Source organism: Phyllostomus discolor, chromosome 2 (assembly GCF_004126475.2).
Source record: "Phyllostomus discolor isolate MPI-MPIP mPhyDis1 chromosome 2, mPhyDis1.pri.v3, whole genome shotgun sequence".
Classification (NCBI taxonomy): domain Eukaryota; kingdom Metazoa; phylum Chordata; class Mammalia; order Chiroptera; family Phyllostomidae; genus Phyllostomus; species Phyllostomus discolor.
The window spans coordinates 50,238,334-50,246,227 of NC_040904.2; positions in this window are offsets into that span (position 1 = coordinate 50,238,334).

Genomic DNA, 7,894 nt, shown 5'->3' on the forward strand with positions numbered 1-7,894 from the left:
CATCCAAATAGTCCATGGAGAAATGTTCAAGGTTAACACAAAGTTTGATGCAGTTTCATTGCTCTATGCTCATTTTGAATGTGATGGCCGGCAGTATACATGCTCCTCAATGGTGTCTATTGCCCCCACTGACTAGCACAGTGAAGTTGTCATTGTTTGCACGTGCCCATTCTAGTCCACTGACCTTGGCTGCCAGGTTACATCAATGTGTACAAACCTTCTTGTTGTATTAACAATGGCTGGAGTTTTTCCAGAGTGTGTGCATATTAGCCTTATAAGAAACTGCCATGGTTTTTGCACCTTGGTACAACATGAGAATGATCTGGGGAATTTTATTGTAAACACATTCTTGGCCCTACTTACTATCAGTTGAATCTTTTAGAGATGGTCCAAGGAATCTGTAGTTTTATACCCAGATTATACACTTGGATTTACACAATGAACATTTGGATTATCCTGAGTATTGAGAATACTGTGGCACCCTACAGCAGAGATGCCACCCTGTTATTTCTTTAAAGGTTTTACAGTGGCAACTCATTTCTCTACCAGTATTAAAGGATAAGTGGCATCTTGTTTTTCTTCCAGTAATTGAAATTTGCTGCCCTAAAATAGGGATCTGCAAATTATGGCACTTGGTCCAACCCAGCTCACCCATAGCTTGTTTTTGTATCTAGTAGGCCAGTGAGCTGAGCATGGTCTTCACATTTTTTCATGATTGAAAAAAAGAGAGGGAGAAGAATGTTTTGTGATATGTGAAAATAATATGAAATTTCAGTGCCTACAAGCCAAGTTTCATTGGAATATGTCCATGCTTATTTGTGTATATATTGCTTATGGCTGCTTTCATGCTGCTGTGACAGATGAGTAATTGTGGCAGAGACCCTATGACTAGTAAAGATTAAAATTTTTACTGTCACTTTATAGAAAAAAATATGGTTTCTTTTAGACCATTTCAATGAAATTAAAAAAAACTTATTAATCTTTTTTTCTGATGTTTCATTTATCACTGTATCCATTATTATAACTATTATTTAATCTAGTGGTGCTTGTTGGGACTATTGATAAAACTTTTATGACAGGATTTGTTAAAGAAGATTTTATTTATTATTTTTAGAGAGGGGAGGGAGGGAGGAAGAGAGGGAGAAACATCAGTGCATGGTTGCCCCTCATGTGCCCCCTACTGAGGACCTGGCCCACAACCCAGGCAGGTGCCCTGACTGGGAATCAAACCTGTGACCCTTTTTTTCACAGGCCAGCTTTCAGTCCACTGAGTCACACCGGCCAGGGCAACAGGATATTTTTTTGGTAGTGACTTTTAAAAATATAGACATATTTTGTTTAAGAAGGAAAAAACTGAACTCTATATAAATTTCTAGGGGCTTCAAAATTGATTAATAAGTAGAATCTTATGTAAAATAAAATTATGCCATATACTAGCTCTGAGGAAGGGTCTGTGGAGTTTCATGAGTGAAGTGCATAAGTAAACAGATTCAGTTTTTTTTTAAAGTTTGCTTACTTTTTAGCTTATCATTATTACTGGCTCTCTTCACATGGTGTTATTGACATTTGCATGAATGAAGTACCACCCTGTCTTCTTGGAAACCTGTATAAGAAGTACCTAGGCTGAGTTACCACCAGATTTTGAAGGCTTGGTGTATAATGAGCATTTCCAGTCCTGATACAGCTCCTCACTGATCAAATACCAGGGGAGTCTTCCCTGGACTTTTTTGGCTCTTACTTTTCTAATGAGTCATAAAGGTTGAGTCACTTTCCATTAATTTTACTCCAGGATGTTTAACTGAATATGGTAAAACTGTGAATGACTTACAAGGAGATCTTTTTCCTCTTCACTGCCTCATCATCAACAAAATTTGTTTTCTTTATTGACTCCATAGAGGAGTCCATGATTTTTAAGTATTATATTCACTAATTTTGAGTAGCACCTTTCCACCAAATACTTTAAAATACTAGCTTTTTTTTTTCATGTCATGGGATTCTGTTCAGGTTGGTAAATACCATCAGAAAGTCATGTCTAGATGGGAAACCTCAAATAGAGAAAGAGAAAGAGAAAGAAGGAACTTGATTAATATCCTCATCTTGCATCTGTACATCGTGAGTTTGGCCTAACATGTGGGCCAACAGCTATTTTGTTCACTATCGATGTCTGCAATTACAAATCACTTTTTGGCTTTGTCCACAGTTGGTTTCTTACCTTGTCAGTGATTGCTGGATTCTAACCTGACATGTCTGCAGGTCTGTTTCCATGGTCAGACCTCATTATTTCAAATTAGGCTTTAGTGTACCCAGAAAATTGCTGCTTTCTTTTCTTTTTACAGTTACCCCATTACAGCTCCACAACATATCTTTGTAAGATAATTTTGGCTGTGTGTATATTGGAAGGTACAGACAGGTTTAGAAAATGGTTAGGGAGCTATTGATAACGCCTTCACCATGCTTTTAACATCTCTGAATTCCAGGATCTTGGTTTCAGGGGCATTCAAGCTCCCAAACTAGGATAACCACTGAAGCTTAAAGGCAGGGCTATTAAATAATTTATAGGCCAAACTTGGACACTGGGTGAGTCAAAAGGGTGTGATCCTAATAATTTTACCATGATAGGTATTTACTGATGACTGCGACTGAGGGAGACATTGCTGAAACACTCAATATTTCTAAGCTTCAGTTTCTTTGTTTGTTTACTGGAGGTAATATTTACTATGCCAAATAAAGGAGCCTGTGATGAGAGTTAACTGAAGAAATGGATATCAGAACATTTTGTAAAACACTGGTATAGTCTCTTGACCTTACTATTCAAGTTGCCCTGTAAATGCTCATACTTTCCCTCCTTTCAGACTATTTTTTCTGTGACCCCCTAATCCTCTGCCTGGAATTTCTGTCTCCACTGGCCAAACATAGACTGTGTCCACCCCACCCTTCCCTGATCTGCTCAAATGCTGATTACTTCACATCTGTTTCTTTCCTGTGTGTGTCTTCAGCCCACTTGGAAGGACATCCTTAAGCAACTTGTCTTAGTGTCTGTTGGTCTGCTGGTTCTCTCTCAAGAAGGTGGTTGTCTGACTGATTTCAGTGTTTCTTGGCATCCTCCAGATACAAGCAGATACTCCAGAAGATTTGTCACAGTCCAACAACTTGTGGTCAGTAGGCCCCCTGACCTGTGCTAACTAAACTAATGACACTAGAGTAAGAGCTGTGATCATTTGCGTGAATTCACTAGGATAGAAATAGAGGACAGCAAGTCATTTACTTTTTCTTGTATGAGTTTTTCCCATCTCTCAAATTTCTGTAAGAGGTTTATTGGTGTTAATGAAAACGTAGTAGTCTCCTTTGGAGACTATGACCTTACCTGCTTATGGATTGATTTTAATTATGTGTGACCCTGGTAAAGCATGCACATTTTCAAAGAACGTGATATGGTGCCATTTTGTTGCTATTACTAGAAGATGCAGTTACTTTCTTAGATGGTGTTGGGATTCATTCAGACTTTTTGTTTACTCTCTTCTTTAGATTTGTTTTTAGGTAAAGGGGGCAAGGTTCTAATAAGGTTTTAACTAAAGAGATCAAACATAATGTGTATTTCTTAAATGCTTGGTTATAATGGGTGGTACGTGTGAAGAATAAGAAAATGTTAGATTGGAAACAAATGAATGCACAGATTGCTGGAAAGCTCAAGAGCTTTTGCTTTGGGGATGGATATATTTAATTTGTACTTATTTTAGAATAGTTTTCTAAGTTAGGGAAAACTAGTCTCTTTCAGCCTCATATAGAACATTAAATGTTAACAGTGTTCTAAAAACATCCAGTGCCATAAAGATGCATACTGCTAGACAGATATTATATCAGTTTTTTAAAAATCATCAAAATAATTTTTGACCTTTGAAAAACAGGTTAGGCAAATGGGCCCTCCGGAGCAGGAAGGTATTTGGACAGCATGTCTTCCTGTTCGCAGATGCAGACTGCCCCTGATTCTCTTTCACTTCCTCTGCAGGGGGATCACATAACCCAGTCTACTGTAGGGCATACTGAAGCCAGTTTCAATAGCAGTACATGGGGAAATCCAGGCCATTTAAAACACATCCCAGTTCATCTTACATAATTTGGTGATCATCAAGAAACTTTCTAAACATAAAAGGTGTTCACCTTCTGGCTTGTGCTCTGGTCATCGGACCCCAGGTAAACTGGTGGGTGGCACAGCCTACATTTGTGTTCACTGGGCAATAACATGGTCTCACTTTCCTCTGATGCTGAAGGCTCTGTGAGGCCTAGAAAACAAGGGTACGTCTGCCTTTTTATAAGGCATCAGATTAAATGAAAGGTTATTTTAAGGCTTATTGGTGGTTAAGCCCTGGCTGGTGTAGCTCAGTGGTTTGAGCGTGGGCTGTGAACCAAAGTGTTGCAGGTTCGATTCCCAGTCAGGGTACATACCTGGATTGCAGGCCATGACCCCCAGCAACTGCACATTGATGTTTCTCTCTCTTTCTCCCTCCCTTCCCTCTCTAAAAAAAATAAATAAAATCTTTTAAAAAAAGACTTATTGGTGGTTAAAGCTATTGTACAGATGGATAAAAGCAGACCGTAACCATTTCGTATGGTAGAAATAGTAAACTCAACAGCAGCAGTGGAGAAGGCAATATTTGGTATAGGAGAAAGTTAACACACAGCCATCCTATATGGATAGTCTTTCATATAGGATGTGACTATCACAGTTTAGATGATGTACTGGTATCCAGGAGACAAATATATATCACTTATATTCAGTCAGTTAGGTTTCATGTAACTATCTAAGTTGAATGTCTTCCTAAAGAGAATTTGGACTCTTTCTTTACAGGTCAGGGCATTGGGTTCTGATTTGGAAAGTGACTTGTTAAAGGTCACTCAGTGAGCTGCTGACAGCCAGAACTAAAATTCTAGCAGGTGTCTGGAATTATTGATAAGAACAGGGTTCTTCGTACTTCGACTTTTTGTTCCTTACATGCTACAATAAAGCAATTATATTTCTATAATATAGGTAAGAAATATCCACCTTTCTTACACTAAAGATACCAACATGTCATGTGGATTTGGCAGAAAGCTTTTAGTAGAGCAACTAAAAGAACAGAAGTTAGGAACTTTATCTAGTTTTAGGCATGCAGTATTTTTAATCTCCTTGTTAATAATGTGGTTTAGATTTTGACTGGCTATAGTTTGACTCAGTAGACTACTTTCCTATCTTTCTTTTTTTTAACTCCTCACCTGAGGGTACTTTTATTGGTTTGAGAGAGAGAGAGAGAAGGGAGAGAGAGACACCACAGAGAAACATCGCTGTGAAAGAGAAACATCAATAGGTTGCCTCTGCTTTGTGCTTTGATCTCTGGCATGCACCCCTACTGGTGATTGAATCCACCACCTGCCCTGACCGACTAGGGAGCAAATCCACAAGCCAAGCATGTGCCCTGACTGGGAATCAAATCAGTGACCTTTTGCTTTGCCAGTTGATGCCCAACCGTGCCACCCTGGTCAGGGGCCCTCCTGTCTTTCCTGATGGTGATATTTTAATGATTCTTCCGTTTTCCTGATGTATAATTACATGACTTTCAGATAGAATTATACTTTGCTTTCTGATTCTGGAAATTTAACTGAAAAAGTTTAGAGTGGTGGACCTTACTAGATGGTTGTAGACAAACTGATTTTCCCCTTCCCTCAGGCTGGCAACATGTGTATGAAGTGTGTTCACCCTCAGTTGGACATTGGAGGTTAAAGACCTATAGAAATGTAGTGAACTATTGATTATATTTTAATTCCTTTCCAGGAAACATTTCATTTCCATACCTTCATAAGAGGAAGTAGTGATTGCATATTCCATTATAGATTTTATACTACAAAAGTGACTAGATCTGTGAAAATCAGTGACTTAGTGGCACCTAATTAGAAGAATTAACTAAAATTACAAGAATTCATTGCTCTGATGATGCCAATGTAATAGGTTCCACTTATTGAACTTCCTCTTATTGAGTGACAGATGTTTCCTTTGGCCCTTCACTTGTCTAATTTAGTCCTCACACTATTTAGGTTCATTTTACAGATGAGGAGCCTGATGCTTAAAGATATTAAGTAACTTGCTGAAGGATTTTTAGCCTATAAGTAAGTAGCATTTGAATCCTGATCTGTAAAGTTGTTTTCCTTCTCTGAAATACTTTTTAAAAACTAGGCAAAATCCAAGCAACCAAGTTGCTACTTCATGCAATCTGTTTACTTTTGTATTGTTGAAGACATCTCAGTTTCCTTTTTATTGGAGTTTATAACTAAGGTTCAGTTTTTGCTTCTTTCTTCCTGTAGCACCAGCTGAGTTTCCCACTTTCTTTGGGAATAGAGAACCACCAACAGTTCACATTTAACTTAAATACCACCAAGGTGAATACAGATTTCTTTAAAAAAAATACCTCCTTTGATGAACTACATAGAGAGTCACAGTGGTTACTGGAAGAATTGGTTCTCAAAATCTACACACAACTTTCTATTGTCTGAATAGGGCTTTTCTGGTTGTACTTTGAGACAGGCTAGCTTCTTTCAGTTGATTGTTGGGTTATTTCCTTCTTCTGTGTAGACTGTAGTTGTAGGAGGGGAATCGATTTTAATGTAAGCCCACTTGTTATGATTAGGAAGATAAATTTGCTGATCTTCTGGGATGCATTCCCCTAGGTTAGAGTAAACTCAATTGATTCTAGAAATGTACCCATGATCTCAAGATATCGTTCAGAAAATATGTTTCTGGTCAGTAAACATCACCAGTTATTGAGCATATGGGAGTAGAATTCCAGAAATCTCAGGATTTACCCATTTGTTTTCTGTTTATGCTTTTGGATTTATGTAGTCCAGGATTACTGGAAGCGTGTGTGGAGTTCTGACAGATGGTTACCGGAGTGGAAATGTGAATGTTGCAATTTGCTCGACAGGAGCAAGATTCTGAGATAATATCTTTACTGTGCTTTCTTATCCCATGACCTCTATTTATACTAAAGTTTTTTGGGGGAATTTTGAGTATCACTCACGATGTTTTTGAAAATGAAATTGATTACTAATCATAATAGGAAAGAAAGTGCTAGCTGAAGTTATCTCTTTGCAGAAGAGAAGTAGAAAGCTTGAAATATCTGACTCAAAGATAAACAGAACTTGCAGTAGCTAGCACTTAAGGAAACTCTCTTGTAATATGAAGCCAATAAACCAAAATGGTTTTTCTCTTGGTGTAAACTTGTACTTAAGTTGGGTTGGATGTGATCTTTTGGGTTTTAATGGGCAGGACTGGGTTTATCCTGCAGAGGTTTAAGGAGATGGGTGGCTTTTCTTTCTAGGCTAAGGCAAACAGAAACCAAACCATCTGGGCGCTGCCAAACCATTTGAGGGCTTGTTTAAGTGCCAGGAAAAGTGCCAATCAAACAGTGGAACAACCAAAGGTTGGAGTTTCTTTAGGGATACATGGAATCAAAATAAAGGAAGTTCTTATTATCTGGATTTTCTTAGTGGAAAATTGCTTTTAAAAAAAAGCCTGTCTGCTGTTGCTTGTCTAATGGTATTTACCTCTTTCGAGGACCCCATGTGTTTACCAGTGGTCTGTTGTTTTCTACGCAGAATGTTCTCTCTATCAGAATACTTTGCGAGTACATTTTAGAAATATGTACAGTTTCCTGCAGTGCACAGGTACTTACAGTGGTTATTATTACTCTCATTACAGATGAGCAAATATAAGTAAATTAATTTGTTGAGATTACTCATCTAGTAAGTGGTAGAGCCAGGACTGAACTCAAAGTAAGAGTTCTCTCAGTCACACCCTGCTGCGTCCTTGTGCCTGTAAGTGGTAACTGAATGTCCATGTTACCAGTGCTCTGTGCTCTGTACTACA